This window comes from Ceratotherium simum, chromosome 2 (genome assembly GCF_057802395.1).
Source record: "Ceratotherium simum simum isolate JZ-2026a chromosome 2, ASM5780239v1, whole genome shotgun sequence".
Classification (NCBI taxonomy): domain Eukaryota; kingdom Metazoa; phylum Chordata; class Mammalia; order Perissodactyla; family Rhinocerotidae; genus Ceratotherium; species Ceratotherium simum.
This window is the reverse complement of record NC_141901.1, coordinates 72,954,705-72,972,899: the sequence shown is the minus strand read 5'-3', so window position 1 is coordinate 72,972,899 and position 18,195 is coordinate 72,954,705. Positions and strand designations below refer to the sequence as shown.

Here is an 18,195-nt window from a genome sequence, read left to right as displayed (position 1 = left end):
AGACATTAAAAAAAAAAATTGTTACTAGAGACAAAGAAGGAAGTTTTATAATAATAAAAGGGTCAATCCATCAAAAGATACTTATTAATTACAAACATATATTCCTCAAACAACAAAGACTCAAAATATATGAAGCAGAAACTTACAGAATTGAAAGGAGAAATAAACAACAGAAAAAGCAAACAACAAAAATAGTTGGAGACTTACACACCTCACTTTCAATAACAGAACCCAACAGAAAACCAACAAGGAAACAGAAGACTTGAACACTATAAACTAACTAGACTTAACATTTACAGAAGATTCCACTCAACAACAGCAGAACACACTTTCTTCTCAAGTGCACATGTAACACTCTCCAGGAGACCACATGTTAGGCCATAAAACACTTCTCAATAAATTTAAAAGGAATGAAATGACACAAAGTATGTTCTCTAAACACAATGGAATGAAACTGGAAATCAATAACAGAAGGAAATTTGGGAAATTAACAAATATGTGAAAATTAAGCAACAAATTCCTAAATAACCAATACGGCAAAGAAGAAATCACACGGAAAATTATAAAATATGCTGAGATGAAAACAAAAACACAATACACCAAAACTTATGGGATGAAGCGAAACCAGTATTTAAAGGTAAATTTATAGCTATATGTGCTTACATTAAAAAGATCTTAAATTAACAACCTAAATTTCCACCTTAAGAAACCAGAAAAAGAGCAAATTAAACCCAAATCAGAGGAAAGAAATAATAAAGATTACAGCAAAAATAAATAAAACAGAGAACATAAAAATTATAATAGAGAAAAATGAATGAAACCAAAAGCTGGTTCTTGAAAATTATCAACAAAATTGATAAACCTTCACCTACACTGACCAAGAAAAAAAGAAGACAAATTATTATAATCAGGAATGAAAAGGGGGTCATTACCATTGACCTTATAATAAGAAATAAGAAAAAAATTATTTTTTTACCTTTTTAGTGTTTAGTTGTTCCTGAATACTAGGAACAACTGTATGGCAAGAAATAACCTAGACGAAATGCACAAATTCCTAGAAAAAACCGAACTACTGAAACTGATTCAAGAAGACACAGGAAATCTGAAGACCTGTAACAAGTAAAGAGATTGAGTGAGTAATGAAAACACTTCCTAGAAGGAAACCTAGGACCGGATGACTTGTCTGGTGAAATCAACCTTTAAACCAAATGTTCAAAGAAGAATTGACACCAATCCTCAAACTCTTCCAAAAAATAGAAGAGGAGGGAACACTTCCTAACTCACTTTATGTGGCCATTAGCAACTTCATACCCAAACCAGACAGACATCACAGAAAAACAAAACTACAAATATCCCTTATGAATAATCACAAAAATCCCCTCTATTTCTTTTGGATCTGTGTTTTTCTAAAGACATACCATCTAGATTCTTTTGTCCTCCTCTCCCAATCTAAACAGATCACTCTTCAGATCTGCTGCATAGCCACCTTCCTTAGATCTCCCTTCACCATCATCCTAGGTATTCTCTCCACTTCTTTCCTGTACTGGATTCTATTTCCTGGATCCTTCCTCTTTCTGATCTACCTCATCATTTTGATGGAGCCCATGTCCTCTAGTAACTTCCTGAGATACAGTGCATTTGACGTCAATATTCTAACAACTTCATGTGTTTCATAATTTTAGCCTACTCCCACATTTGACAGCTTGGCAAGGTACAGAATTAGCAGTTTGGAAGTAACTGCCCTTCAGGATTTTGAACGCATTATTCCATCATCAATTACTTTCCAATGTTCTTGGTTCCTAATCTCTTTTATATGCTCCATATTCAAAAGCTTTTAGGATCTTCCCTTTATTTCTGGTGTCTGAAACTTCATCATGATGTACTTTTTTTTTTCATCACTATGCTGAGCATTCTTGTGAGCCCTTTCAATGTGGAAACACAAGCTTTTTGTTCAATTATTCTCAAATAATTTCCTCCATCCATTTTCTCCCATTCTCAAATCCTTATTTATCACGTGTTGAACTTGTGAAGTGTGAGCCTCTAATTTTCTTATTTTCTCCTACTTTACATCTTTTTGTCCTGCTTGGTGGGGCATCTCAATTTTATCCTCCAACTTTCTATTAAGAATTTAATATTTTAAATTTCTAACTCTTCTGTATTTCATATTCCATATTTTCAATCCTTTTATTAAGTATTTCACATTCTAGGGCCAGCCCAGTGGCTTAGCAGTTAAGTGTGCGCGCTCTGCTACTGGCGGCCCAGGTTCAGATCCCGGGTGCGCACCGACGCACCGCTTCTCCGGCCATGCTGAGGCCGCGTCCCACATACAGCAACTAGAAGGATGTGCAGCTATGACATACAACTATCTACTGGGGCTTTGGGGGAAAAATAAATAAATAAAATTATAAAAAAAAAAAGTATTTCACATTTTAAATATTTAAGAGCTCTTGTTTTCTGAGAATTGCTTTTTTATAGCATCCTTTCTTGTTCCAAAGAAACAATTATCCCCTTACTTCCAAAGATATCAATAACTTCTTTAAAAAAAGTTTTCTTCTTCTTGAATTGTTTCCATTTCCTTCTTCTCTTACATACTGAGGTTACCCTCAAACGTGTAATGATACTTAATCTCGTATTTTAAAATGAAACACTTACAAGTTACCTAAAAATTCTGTGTTAATGGGTAAGATTAACTGTAAGATGATCAGTCTGGGCCATTTCCCTGGTGGATCCCCACCTGTTATTAACTGTTGGTCTTTTTTCCTGATCATCGGTTTGCTATAACCGGATGACTCTTCCAATCTCACATCTGGGGTTAGAAGCCTGAAACCCAGTATTCTCAGAACTTGGAGGGGAAAAGAGTTCAGTGATGATTCCCAGTTCAACATGTAGATTTCTACTCAACTCTGTTTTTCAGTATGACATCCTTAACCTGAGCTGTGCCTAGTGCTCTCAAGTACAGAGATTCTTCCTTTGAACATTAGACAAGAAACCTGGATGAAGGTAAAAGACCCTTTCCTGGCACCATGAGTGTTGCTTCCTTGTTATTACAGACTTTTAGACAATTTTTTCAAGGTACCTGAAATTCCTGAAGGTATGGAAGCATCCCAGGGCTCTAGAGCACCAGTTCTAGGCCTTCCCCACTAACAGCAAAAAATTCCATTTTCTCAGATCTACAAAGTAAGTTACCACTTGTTGCTATCCAGTTTCCAAAGTTTTACTTCTGTGATCAAGTCTTCAGTTTTGTCTTTGACACCCTATGCCTTTTTTAAAACCATTATTATAATTCTAGTAAGGATTTGATAGTAAACAAAGTAAATGGTTATTTAATCCACTGTTTAAATGAATATTCATGTAATATGTGATTTTTTGTGTGTGAGATCAGCCGGTGCTAAGAACTGTCAAGCCTTTTTTTTTTTTTTTTGCTGAGGAAGACTGGCCCTGGGCTACATCCATGCCCATCTTCCTCCACTTTATATGGGACACCGCCACAGCATGGCTTGCCAAGCAGTGCGTTGGTGCGCACCCGGGATCCAAACCAGCGAACCGCAGCGGAGCGCGCGCACTTAACCACTTGCGCCACCAGGCCAGCCCCAATATGTGATGATTTTTCATGTGTCATGTCCTCATTGTTGTTCATTTCTAAATAGTATGAAATTTAAGTTTGAGTTCCAATAGGACACAGAGTTTTAATCATCCAAGTAGTTACAACCATTTTGGCTTTAACGTCTAGTTTTACTACACTGTAGTTAAAAAATATTGGTCTATATAATTTCTCTGTTTTAAAACTTCAAATTCTCTTTGAAGCCCAAGACACAATTTAAAAAAAATTCACAGGAATTTGAAAAGAATGTGTATTCTCTATTGGGAACAAAGTTTGACATACACCTATTAAATAAAGTATATTGCTATCAAAATCTTTTTTTTTAAGTTATTCTCTTTTCTAGGAGGAATGCAATTTTTTTTTTCCCGAAGATTGGCCCTGCACTAACATCTGTTGCCAATCTTCCTCTTTTTTCCCTTATCTCCCCAAAGCCCCAGTGCATGGCTGTGTATCATAGCTGTAGAGTTGTAGCTCTTCTATAGGTGATGCCACTTCAGCATGGCCTGATGAGTCGCATCGGTCCACGCCCAGGATCCGAACCAGCAAACTCCAGGCCACCAAAGCAGAACGCGTGAACTTAACCCCTACGCCATCGGGCCAACCCCCAGCTATCAAAATCTTTATAGCCTTAATTTTTGTTTACTTGATCTATTAAATTCTGAGAGGTAAAGTCCCCAAAAAGACTGGTGTTACCAATTTCTCTAAGGAAACTCTACTTCATATGTTTCAATACTATTTGTTTGAATTTATCACACAAAAGTTCAAGCCTGATATTGTTTAGTATCCTAACTTTTTATTAATTAAAATTTTTTTATTTTTTCACTCAAAAGTTTTGGTCTAGAAAGGTTTTATCTTTTGCTTGATATCAATGAAATTTGCAAGTTTCACTGTTATTTTTGCCATTCCTTTATTTTCAACATTTGTGTCATTCTGACTTAGATAAAACTCATAAAACCACACATGATGAATTTTTAATCCAATTTGTAAGGGGGAGGGGGAGGAAGAAATCAATTCCAGTTAAATTAAGAAAAAGCTGCTCGAAGAGTTATCGGGTAATCAAACTGGACAGCAAAGCTGGTGAATAAGGCTTGAAAAACAAGATGAAACTGGAGGTTAGGCAAGCAATAGCCCACTAAAGGACATCTACTTAGGATGCCATTTGTATCACTGTTAATGGCATTGCCACTATTAAGACATTCACTGACGTAGCACTTTTGGGTCCACCACAGCCACTGAAAGTTATCTCTATCTCCTCCACCTCTTTCCTGCACGAGCTGTTTCAGCAGGATCAATGTATATGGAATAGCCAGTTTGGTTTCCTAGACCCCATCCCTTTCAAACTGCTGCCTCTCCTCACGCATGTAGGGATTTTTCATTGCTTTTCAGCTTGCAGAGACCCAAGGCAGCGTACACAGGTGGGGATGGGTCTATTTCCAAGAAGAGTGCAGCCACAGATAAGTATAAACAGAGAGCTATTTAAGAAAGAGGTTCAGGGCAGGGCTTTCAGGCAAGCTTCCCATTCCCACACCACTAGTTCATCAGGCTAAGGGGGGAACAGTAGATAGTTCTGCTGTCATCCCTTCTCATCCATACTATCTATACAGAAATCCAAATTTCAGAGATGAGGATGAAATCTCTACTTCTCAGTGATAGTAGGGGACAACCTTTTCTCTTTTGCTTTAGCTGATTTGCCTCAACAGGTAACATGGACAGAGTCAAATGTACCTCCCTATCTTACCATGTTGCCAGAAACCTCACTAACTTCTTTACTAACTGAAGTTAAGTCTGTATTAACTGTGAGAATGGGTAAAATATAAATTTGTTATAATAAGGTTAACATACTATCATAAAATTCTAAGACTCTATAACTCCCAAACTCTGTTCTATTTACTAACTCTAAAAAAAAAAGCAGAAAAATATTTTAAATTATATTACTTCTATAACTTACTTTTCTAATTCTTCTATATTAGAAACTATATTTTAGGAATACAAATTTCTATATAGTGTAGAATAATAAATATGTATAAATAAATTAATTAATATATATTTCTACATATATTTTAGGAATATTTTTTCCCTATAAAAGCAGAGTGTTCTCAACTGTTCCTATATTTTAAAACAAGTATTCATTTTAAAACAAATTTAAACATTGGCAGTCCAGATTATTAATTTTTATTATCTCCTTTTTTCTCACCAACCTTATACCAATTAGCATGTCTCTTAAACCATGGCAAAAAAGTACTAACTCAAAATACAGCATTACAATTACAAGCTCTTCTTACTATTCATCTCAATTTTTTTAAGTTCAAAGTACTAGCAATTTGAAAAATACCACTATAGTATAACATTCTTGGGTTTTACCTAGTTTTCAAATGAAACTTAAAGGAAAAAAAAAGCTTGGAAAAATGAAAAACATAATTATACTATTCCATGTAGTCTTTATGTACTTGGCATGATGATAACTTTGGCCAGCAAATAACTTGTTTCTAGACTAACACAGCTACTTGTCATCCTTTCTCATAGTGATTAGACTTACTGAGGTCATGTGTGAAATGTGTAAAATCAAATGCAGTATATGCATAAATATAAAATATTCTTTTCAAAAAAAAAAAAAAGTTGGGGCCTGCCTAGTGGAGTAGTGGTTAAGTTCAGCAGGCTCCACTTCAGCGGACCAGGTTTGTGGGTTCAGATCCCAGGCACGGACCTACACCACTCATCAGCCAGGCCGTGGCAGCGACCCACATACAAAATAGCGGAAGACTGGCGACAGATGTTAGCTCAGGGTGAATCTTCCTCAGCGAAAAAAAAGAAAAAAAAATCATCAGTTTTTTTATAGAATAAGGCAGATGTACCTCAATTAGTGTTAATAACTTATTTGCAAACTGTGTGTCCAAGTAAATTTATTTTCAATACCAAAAGATAATAAAACTGTTCTATTCTTAACTTTGCACTACAAAGTTAGGAAGCATGTATTTCACCTGCTTTATTTTAAAACTAACCATCCTTACTCTTAATATACCCTCCCCACCCACCCACCAGGATAATAATCTCTAAATGGCCTTCCTCACTTCAATCTCTTCTCCAATCATGTTATACCTGGCTGCTAATCTTTCTCATTTTTCTTCATGTATTTCTGTTCAATGGCCAACAGTAGAACTCCTTATTTCTAATTTCTAATCCAAACTTCTTTAGATTCCTCCAGCTCAAGCCACAATCTTACCAACTTTAGTTTTCATTACATTCATCTAAAATAGACTCTATTTCAAGCAAGGAAAATGATTCCATTCCACAATTCCCATCTCTGTGCTTTGTAACATGCCTTTCCTCCTAGCTGATATTCCCTTCCCTCTCTACCAACCTATACATGCCACTTCTTCAAAACCTAGATAAAAAATTATTTTTGCCAGGAAGCTTTATTAATTAATCCAGTCTTACTATATATCATTCATATTATTTTGTGTCAGCTCAGTAATTTTAATATTTCATTATTAAGTGCTCTTCAAGTTGTGCCTTAAATCATGAGCTCTTTGGCACAGCAGGAAGCATATCCTTTGCTCTGCATATCTGCACACTTGCCTCTACTGAGGTACTAAGTGAATTTTGTATAACTAACCCAATTAAAATAAGCGAAGGTTGGGGAAAATACAATCACACAAACAAGGTTTTTCTGAATACAAAAAACCAAATCTCCCAAAACTAAATCCAAATATAACATTCATTTTTGTCAAAGCAACACAAAAACATAGAACATACCCTTAAATGTATTTTTTTCTACACATAGAAGTCAGCTCTTAAAGCTGCTAATTAATAATATTTTAATTGTTTTGCTTGTGATTTTCTAAATCTAGCCCAAAAAAGGTATTACAAATAAGTCTTAATATTTTGTAGATAATAAACATAATTTTTCAATGTCTAATTAACCAATTTTGCTTTAGCCTTCTATACTTCACAAATACAAAACCTACATAAAAGTTGACAGATGAGATTTTATTTCTTCAAGACAACTATTAAAATTCTTGGAGCAAGAGTATATTAAGCAAACTTATTACAAATTCAAAAAAACAAAACTTCTTTTAAAGTATTTTCATTCATAAGCAAAAAGCATTCATAACCCAAAAGTTAATGAGAAAGTATTTTCATGTCCATTTCTCCACAATTTACAAAATATATCTATTCCTCAAAACTAGGCATACTTGAATGTTACGATACATATTTTCATTGTTATGTACTTTTTACAACTTGATTATAAGTAATACACATATTAGAAAAAAAATCTTTCTCCCCAAGGCACCAATTGTTACACTACAATAAGGCCTCTACAGCTCAATATTTATGAAAAACAATGCTGTAACCATTAATTCCATTTGAAAAATAAAACTGACTCAAGCAGTAGAGGCAAAAATCATGATCAATAATTCCATTTCAGTTCTCAGTTTATAAAGTGTCCTTCATAGATTTTAACCAAACGTCTGTGCAACTGTCCTTAAGGGAACATTCTAGTTCTTTACACACAAATAAAGGTCAAAATCTTTCAGGTTGAGAGTGGATACTTACCTGTAAACAGAAGTACACCAATTTATTAACTACTCCTACAGTCACAATCAGAAATACTCAAATACCTTATTAAGTAACCTGAAATGCCTGAAAGCTAACTTGCATAATGCCTAGAAGCTACTATTAAGGAGGATCCAAAAGGCATCTATATAAGGAGGCAATCCAAGACCTGCTCTATCTACTTCTTGGCTATATGCCTAGCGAGTACTATAATGAAAGCAAGCCAGACAACTATGTTATCTGTGGAAGCAATTCAAATCTCTGCATTCTAAACAAATTTTCCAGTCATAAAACTAACCTCTAAAGGGTTACTATTAATGAAAACTAAGAAACATCTCTCTGATCTTGGCATAAACCACACTGGAAAAAAACAGAAGGGCCACAGTACCAACTACCTATCATCTCATTTACCTCCAAATTCACACAGCTATGCCAAACAAGGATAGAAAAGAGATAGATTCAAGCATCAATTCTCATTACCCTTGGAAGGTAGGACAAATATGCCATAAACAAGTTCAAAAATAAGTCAAACTTATTTATGGTGATAGAAGTCAGAATACTTCTGTGAGGGGGAATGAACAGGAGGGGGCACCTTTTTCAGTGCAGAAACTGTTATACATCTTGATCTGTGTAGTAGTTTTCTGGGTATATTTATATGTAAAATTTCATCAAGTTGTACTCACAAGATTTGTGCAATTCACTGTATGTAAGTTATATCTAAATAAAATATTTAAAAACAAGTCACCAATAACGGTCAAATCTAAAAACCTTTTCTCAGTTCTCATCCTTTTTGCTCATTCTCCATCATACTGCTAGTCATAGAATACCAACATTCCCTAAATGCAATTCTTTCCCCTTAGAATACTCACAAAGCAAGTATTCTTCTGGCATCTTTCTTATTCTGCCTCATATTAGTTCACTTAGATATTAATATTCATCAAGCGCTCATGTACAAGACATGAATTAGGTACGTGAATTAGGTACCCTCCAACATATCTCACACACACACACCCCCCCATACAAACCAAATTTCCTAAATTGGATTCAAGCCACTCTATTATCAGGTTTCAAATTTTATCTCATATTTTAATTCCTACCACTTCTTTACAGGAACGTTCTTTTCCAACATCCTCTTTTCTCAGCTATCCTTTATTAAGGCTTAGTTCAATTTCTACTTTATCCTTTCTCCATACTTGTACAAAACTTAGTATTTGTATCTGCACTGTCCAATATGGTAGCCATATGTGGCTAGCGAGCACTTGAAGTCTGGCTAGTCTGAATTGATACGTGCTTTAAGTACATAACACACACTGGATTTTGAAGACTTGGTGTGAAAAAAGAAGAATGCAAAATATCTCAATCACATTTACATACTGAAATGATAATGCTTTGGATATACTGGGTTAAATAAAATACATTAATAAAATTAATTTTACCTACGTCTTTTTATTTTTTAACGTGGCTATAGAAAATTTTAAATTACACTTGTGGCTCAACATGTTTCTAGTGGGCAGTGCTAACCTATACAATCTATTTATAAACGCCCCACAAATTATCTTTTAATATATGTCATCTATCCAATGAGAGTGTAAGAATTCAATATTAAGCTTTTTTCCTTTTATAAAGATTACTATATTAGAAATTACTAATAGTAACTACACAGGATCTAAGTACCTATTTAATTTTAATATTACTTTTTAAAGATTTTTAACAAGGAAGCTTAAGGCATTTCAAAATATAAAAGTATAACAAAAGTTCTGCTTTCACATAGTGATAAACTGAAAATGTCATCTACATTTTACATATATACAATTTTGAGTTAAATGTCGCACCAGAAAGGATAGAGAGTATTATTAAACCTGTAGCATTTCTAATCCCAAAGAGTGCAAATTCTGATTAAGCTACATTATTTTTCATCTTAGTCACTCACTAATGAAAAAGGCAGCTTCCATTTTGACCAATATCATTGTACCAATGTCCAGCAGCCAAGACAAAGAGCCTTTATATGGTGGTATGAATAAACAATGTGGGCAATAAGACACCACTTGAAATAAGGGTAGGCAGAAAAATGCTTTTATAACTTTAAGTTTTACAAGTAGGAGATAAAACTTACAATTATATAATTAGGTTAAAGGATAGACATATAGAAACGACAGGAAGGCAGAACAGAGAGGTCTCATCTGTAGAATCAAGATTCACCTAGATTCAAACTTGGCTGCTCTACTATTTACTATCTATGTGACCTGAGTCTGTTTCCTTGCATGTAAAATGGGAATACACACAGCACAGTATTATTATACATTTTGTGTGTTTGTGTGTGTGTGAGGAAGATTAGCTCTGAGCTAACATCCACTGCCAATCCTCCTCTTTTTGCTGAGGAAGATTGGCCCTGGGCTAACATCCGTGCCCATCTTCCTCCACTTTATATGGTATGCCGCCACAGCATAACTTGACAAGTGGCAGCACGGTATTATTATAAGGAACACATAGGAGATGCTTAATGTCAGTCTCATCTCCTTTTCCTTCAACACTAATGATTACACAATGGTGATGAGATTATGAGTAACGTTCCCCTCTTCATTTTTCAAACTGCTGAAAACAAGTTTTAAGCATATATGAAACTTCTAGTATTTCACACTCACACCCCTCCTCACGTGAACTTAAAATTACTTTTACCAGCTTTTACAATTGTTTTAAAAAGCTTAAAATTTGGGGGGGGGGGGGAGTGGGTAAGTGGTAGAAGAAAAATTAAAAGGGGAAATAAGTTTAAGACCATACCAGAACAGGCATATACAAAACAAAGAAAAGCGTGGAGAGGAAAAAGGCAAAAGGAAATGCTGTTTGAGGAAATTCCCGACTCAGACTAAGCAATGCAAAGATAATATGCCTCTCCTCAATCTGACTACTGTTGAAGCCACCTCTCACTCTCATCTGGGATTTATATGTACATTACATATAAATATATGTAGCCACCCACTCTCTTCTCTCTACTAATGGTCGCCACCTTCCTCCTGGTCAAAAATTTAAAGAAGAGTGAAGAAATTCAGGATGTTGTAACAAAGACAAACCAACACACTAGTTGGGAAATAACTTCACTAAAACGCACTCATTCCTAGGTGCATTTATTCATCAGCTGACAGTCATAAAGGGAATGTGTTCCTGAAATATTGAATCTGGTTACAGCTTTTGCTACTAGAACTGGAGAAAGTACACTTTGATGCCCACCTCTGACTTCCTTTATAACAACCTTGCCTTTGCAGACATGTGTCTAAAAATGGAACATTAGCAAAAGTATACAACTCCAAATCACTCCAGGTGAAAATTTCAAGTTACTATAGAAAAAATAATTAAACAATGGTAATAATAATTATTATTATTCTAAAATTTAACATTTACTCAGCATTCACTGTATACCAGAAAGCTAAGAACTTTACATGAATTATGTAATGTAAACCCTAAACCTCTATGAAGATGGTATTATTGTTAAATCCATTTGCCTAGTACTCACACAGTTGGATTTTAACCCCACCAGTTTTACTTCAAAGGTTACACTTTTAAACCTTACCTCATTCTGCCTCTATTTATATACGCGTAATTACAAATGCAATTATGATTTTCTGCGTGGGTTTATATACAAATGTGTGTTTGTGAGTGTGTGCATAATATTTAGTAAGTCAACAATAAGCAACGGGCAATTAATTTTAACTCTGGCAAGGCCTTTATCCACCTTTGCAAACCATTCAACAATAATTGGGAATCACCTCCTCCCCAAAAAATGATGTTTTGAAAGTACTAGTTATATTTAACATCTTCCTCAAGAAACTGATGAAAAAGATATGCACTAAGCTTTCAAGTAAAACAATGAACATCATGCAAGAAAGGATAAAAATGTTAATCTTTCATAAAAATTAGATAAATAATTGCTACAATACAGGTAAATATACTGTGTAAACTTTCAAGTACTTTAGTCCTAACACTTTATTAAGCTTTTTAATTTTAAATTATCCATTTGGATCATAATATATTTTAAATTTCTGGACTTTGTACAAAAGTTTTTTAAAAGCTGTATTTTCAACTTCAATGAATGGCTTACACACTAAAAGACTTAATATCTAAAATCTGTATTTATTACTCTAACCAACTTCAACTGTATCACAATCTAGACTAATAGAATTAAATTTCAAGGAACAAAATCACTTATCTGTACTTTTCACAAAGTTACTTACAAGATCACAGTTCCAGGAATACCAAATGAAATGGGAAGACTACAGCTTACAGAGAGAAGAGGTAGGGCAAAGATCAGTTGAGGGAGATTGCAACGGAAATCTCTTAGAAACACTAATCTTTATGAAGTCTCATTTTCCCCCATCCAAGAGAAGTGTGCAATGCTGTTGCTTCTGCCCTGGCATCCTCCTCTTCCTCTTCCTCTTGAAATCCTCTGCTTTTCTCCTCCTGGAAAGTTATATCACAGGATTTTTTGTTTTTCTTGCTAACATTTCTCAATTGTCAAAGGATGTCCTACCTTGAATTTAAAAGAACAAAAACATACTAACTCCCCATAATCACATAACAGTTCCCAGTAAATTCAAAGAGAATAGTAACTCCAAAGCTCAACTTTCGCAAATCTAAGAAAAAATTAAGTTTAACAGTAGAGCAAATGGCCCCTAGAGAAGACAAAACACCTTTTCCACGGGGACTCCATCTCCCTGAAGAAAGACTATGAATTGACTTTGGTGTTCTACCTGCTAGGTCTCAAGTGATCTTAACTGTTTGCTTGTTTTTAAGAGGGGGAAGAAGAGAAATACTTTAGCCAACCAGCAGGGTGAGCTAATGCTAGAATCAGTTTGATTATTCTCAATTCTCTCAAAATTCAATAGTTTAAATGGTTTGCACTGTTAAAAGCAGCTATATCTAATAAACCTGAATTAAAAGACACTACTTCTAGAACTGCTTCAGGCAGTGCTACATCTCAACTTTTTCAATATTTACAGATCCTCTATCTACAAAAGACATTCTCCATACCAGAGATTAATGATAACAAATAAATGTAAAAAAATTGGAGCTCATTTGACTATCCAAAATATTATAGTAGCCACTTTTCATTCTATGTTTATTTTATAGGGCTTTCAATTTAAAAAGATTTTAAATGGTTTTTTTAAAAGGACTGCAAAAATTGTTATTCTATGAAATTAGGGCTGGGTAATTCAACATACCCATTTCTGCATTCGGTGCAAACTACAGCTGCCTTACCATCTGCCTGAAAAGCAGTCATGACAAAAACATTCCTATAAGAATAAGATCTACTTTTTTCCTTTGGAATCATACCCTGAGAAAAGAGCCTAAATAAGTAACCCTAAACACTAACAGTGTATTTGGGATGAGAAAAAGATGAACTTCATCTTTTCTGACAATTAATTTCTCTAAATTGCAGGTATCCCCACCACTTCTAGTGACTGTCCTTGAGTCTTTCTTTTCCCCTCCTAATACACAATCCAGTCTCATTTCAACCACAACCAAAACTCTCCCTCTTGTAACTTGAATGGCAAACTAAATCTGCAAAATGTTTAATGTTTGCAAGTGACAGACTCACTCTTTAATCACAAATAATCTGAGGGTAATCCTAATTATCACAAGACTAAAGTGTAATTGAATCCACTTACATACATAGTGTTGAAAATTAAGAAATAGCTTATCAACTTCCCTAGAAAAATCAATAATTTAAATGATCCATAAAAGCTTTAAAACCTCAAGACAATGTAACTGGTTTTGTTAAATTTGATATCCAAAGAAATTAAAGATAACTGTGGGATCCCACCATAAGAGATTTTACTACTTGTTGAATTTCCTAACAGATTTTACAGATCTACTACTCGGTAGTAGTAGTTGTAGTTAGTCTTAACAAGCTGTTTTTAACAAGGGCTGGTGTAAGTGGCACGTCCATTTATCCAACTGCAATGCTATTACAAAATGAAAGGCACTAGCATCATTGTTTTCAGCATCTATCTCATTTCTTACGTAATAACTGGTAGTACTGGCAGTTATTTCAAACCTTCCAAGAAGTTTATCGAGTTTTTTTAAATTTCTGGGTCAAGAATGCTCTTTAAAACCTCAAAGTTCAAAAGGAACATTGCTCTGAAATTATCTGAAATGTATTTTCCATCTGAATTTGTTTCACTGAAAGTCATTTTAAAAACTAAGTCATCATATCACATTAAATACAAGTTTTTAACTTATTTTCACAGAAGTTCTATTTAATATAATAGTACCTAATTAACAAGTATTCTCAAACACACTGCTTTATTTTTTAATCATTATTAGTTACAGACAACCACCTTCTCATCCCAGCAATGTGATCAATGAAAACCGCAATAGGGTAGCAGTTGAGAGACAATTTTTCATTATGCCACTAACTTAATCATCTCTGGCTCTTAATACACCATAAAAGACAGGGTAAGAAACAGTTGTTCTCTGAGTAAAACTGTATGATTCAGTAATACATTTTGCCAATGTTAATTGATCTCCCATTCATTAATACAAGAAGATTGTTCTCTATTAGGAGAAAAGCTAAAAGGGGGAAATATATATTGAAAAAAGGAAAACGCAATTTTAAGTAATGTTGAAAAGTTCAAATTTCAATTTGAACAGAGACTCAAATGTGTTTAAATATCCCTTCAATCAAGTAATTTAATTTGTTAACATGACCTGGCCAAAACAAAAACAGTTGTTTCCAAATTTTGTACTTCAAATACTAGTTAATACCTATCTACAAAGTATGATGTAGTCGTTAAGTGCAGTATCACTTTGTTAGAAATTCTAAACCTTACACTGCCGTGATTTTAACAGCAATATACATATCACTGCATTAATACTAGCCAAGCCTTCATGTTTCATCTATTAAAATTCCTAAACTAAATTATAACTTCTTCATAAAAACTAATCTTTTCTTATCAGACCTACCAATGCAATACTGCTGCCATCAATTTCCCTGGATACTTACACATGGCACTGAAGGCAAACAGCAGGAATCCTTCCTTTGAGTAACTTGAGTTGTCTACGTTTTTTGAAATGCTTTCCTTCTCGTAGGACCAAAAAATGTACCTAAACTACTGCAGAGAGGCAATATACTATTAAGGCAAATCTAATCTGTCATCCAGATGCAACAAGCCTGGCATTAGTCAGGAATGGCCAGAAGAGATGATGGTGTTTTGGCATTTCTGTTGAACTTTTTAACTTGTATACAAAACAGGACCATCATTCAGACCCCGGGTTGTGTTTATCCCCTCGTTGAGTACTTCTTAATGACCACACAAAAGCTGAAGTCTAAACATAAAAGTTTTATAACAACTAAAATTATGTCAATATCACTTCAACAGTTCAGGAAAAGTTTTCCACTAATGTTGCTAAACCACGGATGGATCCCAACACGAGAGTCGTCTGTGGAAGTCTGGTAACAAGAAACCTTTAGCTCCACCACCTAAGTTTCCAATCACTGAGAAGGGTCTGGGACAACTCATCTTCAGGTTCACGGGAGAAGTGGAGCACACCTGCTTTCCTCTGGCAGAGATTAAGCTCCCAGGGACACAAAGGCCAGGGAATCAGACCTGGAGAAGCAAAAAGCTTTAGCTGGACACCCACCAAGCCCCTGGCAACCCACACACTTTGAGCGATTTACCTCTTGCTGTTACTGCCCGGGCACCTAGCGGCATAAGATCTTGCAGAACGGGGGGCGGGGAGGGCTATGCGGTTCTGGTCCCACCTTAGGGGAGGGGTGTTACAGTTAATGCCAGAGCTGGCGCTTCTGGCCAAGACCGAGCAGCCCCGACGAGAGGGGTTGGTGACTGCCCTCGGACCGCCCCGTTACTCAGTGCATTGCAATGGCGACCGCCAGGCTCCCCAAGCCGCCTGATCTCGGCCCCTTCCCCCTACTGCTCACTGGCTGCTCGGCTTCATGTGACTAAACAAAACCCCCAAGTCTAGTGCCCAGCTCAGCCCCTTTGTGTCCGCTACCGGATCCTCCGACGCCGCTGTGGAAAGGTCCCCCCCCACCTCCGCCGAGTCCCGCCCGCGGCGGCCACCGCCGCTCACCTCAGGCTCCGCCGCCCCCCGCGGCCGCCGCGGCCGCCGCCTCCCCGAACCCGGGGCCCGGGCTCCTTGTGCAGCACCAACTCCGCCTCCTCGGCCGCCGCCGCCATCTTAGCCTGTGCGGCAAAATGCGTCCTTTTGGATGGTTGGGACCCAGCCTAGGGCGTCGCTCCCCGGGCCCGAGCGCCGAAGGCCGGGTCCCCCAACTTCTTCCGCCACCCTCAGTCCCGCAGCCGCCACAGCCCACAGGCCCGAAACCCACTCGGGGCCCGACGAACCCGACCAAATAACCCCTGAAACTCACAGTTTGGTGCCGTGTGCGTCAAACCGGGGCGACGTTGGGAGCGCGCGGCGTCCCCGCGTCACACGCCGCTCTGTACGCTACTAGGCTCCAACGGCCCCCCTCCGCTCCCCGCTTTTCGCCTCCGGCCCCGGTTCCCACGGCGCAGGCGCGCTGCTTTCCCGCCTCTACCGAGCTGCGGGCCGCGGGGGTGGCCAGCGAGGAGCTCTGGGGCAGCCTCGCGCTGGTGGGGCGTCTGGGCCAATTAGACAAACGGAGGCAGGAGAAACAGTGCACCACTGTTCTCGGGTGCCAGAAACCAAACAAGGTCACCTCCCCCAGAGCTGACCTAATCACTCTCAAGGAGGTTCCCGCCCCAAAGTAGGCACGCTCCAAATATGGTGGTGCCCAAACTCTGCAAGACCCAAACACTTAGACGAGCCTAGGCCCTTTAAGGTGGAACAGGCCCATATTTGATTTCCACAATCGCTAGCGTGCCAAAATTCCTTTTCTTTTTCTACTGTTGAGGAAAACAGCTAAAGCACTCAAGAGTGCCAGTCACGACTGTAGAGTAATGGGCAGAGGAAGGGTTTTGGATCTTAAGGAGACCAAGTGTTGGGAGATGCTCGATGGCCAGGCAAAGCCTCAACTGTGGCATCTCAATTAGCGGAACAGCGTACCCTACAAGGTGCCCTGGGTTTGGTCCAATTTGATTCTGTGAGGATACTTTATCCCTGCGTTACTGAATGTGCCATGGGTCTCCAATTAAAGTTACATAAGAAGCACTTGAGATACTGATTAACCCTTGAAAGAATCAGTAGGTCCCGAGAGAGTTCCAGAAATCTTCCTTTTTAACAAGCATCCACTGCGGGAGTGAGAGGAAAGGGTTTTACAAACTACACGTTGAGAAACACTGATTAGGGGCTATTCTCTTTGCTTTTGAACTGAGCAAACAAGAAGTTGCTAACATGTTGGACATGAACCAAAAGTTGCTGAGGAATCTACTAGTCCTCACTTAAACTCTTTGGCTTTTCTGAATCTCTGTTTTCTCATTTAAAAAAAAAAAATTTCATTAGTTTAGCAGCTATCACAAACTGTGCTCCTCCAAACCCTCAAGATGTTATTGGCATTCAGAGGAATATACTATAATTGCATTTATTTGACAAGAATGAGAAACATTCTCTTTCCTATAGGATGTTAACTTCATCATTATTATGAGCAAACATAGATTCCAAACAACAAACATTTATATTTGCTGTATTAGTTGATAATAGTAGCTAGCACTTTTGAGTGCTTACTATGTAACAAGCATTGGTCTAACTCATTCAACTTTATTACAACCTAATGAGGCAAAGAGAGGTTAGGTAATTTTCTCAACATCACACAGCTCTTTGGGCTCTTTCAAAATGCAGATTTTCCTTCCTCATTTACACAAATGAGTAAACAATAAAATGTAATGTATATATATTTTCAGTCAGTTGGGAGGAGGGCCCTTTGGGTCATTTCATCTGCAGATTCCATTAAAATTGGACATTCTCAGTTTACTATTGAACTTACAATAAATAAAATTATTATGCACATTATATCACTACAAAAGCAGTTACCAACAAGAAAAAAACTCTATTGTGAATGTACACCACTGACTGATGTGCAGACAGTACGTTCCACAAGCAAATGG

The 18,195-nt window shown here is 36.9% G+C and overlaps 1 protein-coding gene across 10 annotated transcripts in view; it reads right to left on the bottom strand.

Moving 5' to 3' along the window:
* Positions 1–16,817, bottom strand: part of ZNF644 (zinc finger protein 644) — a 125,482-nt gene extending 108,665 nt beyond the window's left edge. For 2 of the 10 annotated variants that reach the window (XM_014780163.2, XM_087447742.1), the window contains exon 1: positions 16,542–16,817. The gene's annotated coding sequence lies outside the window, so the exon portion shown is untranslated. The other 8 variants (XM_087447705.1, XM_087447694.1, XM_014780162.2 and 5 more) reach the window with 8 other exon arrangements.
* Positions 16,818–18,195: the final 1,378 nt, after the last annotated feature.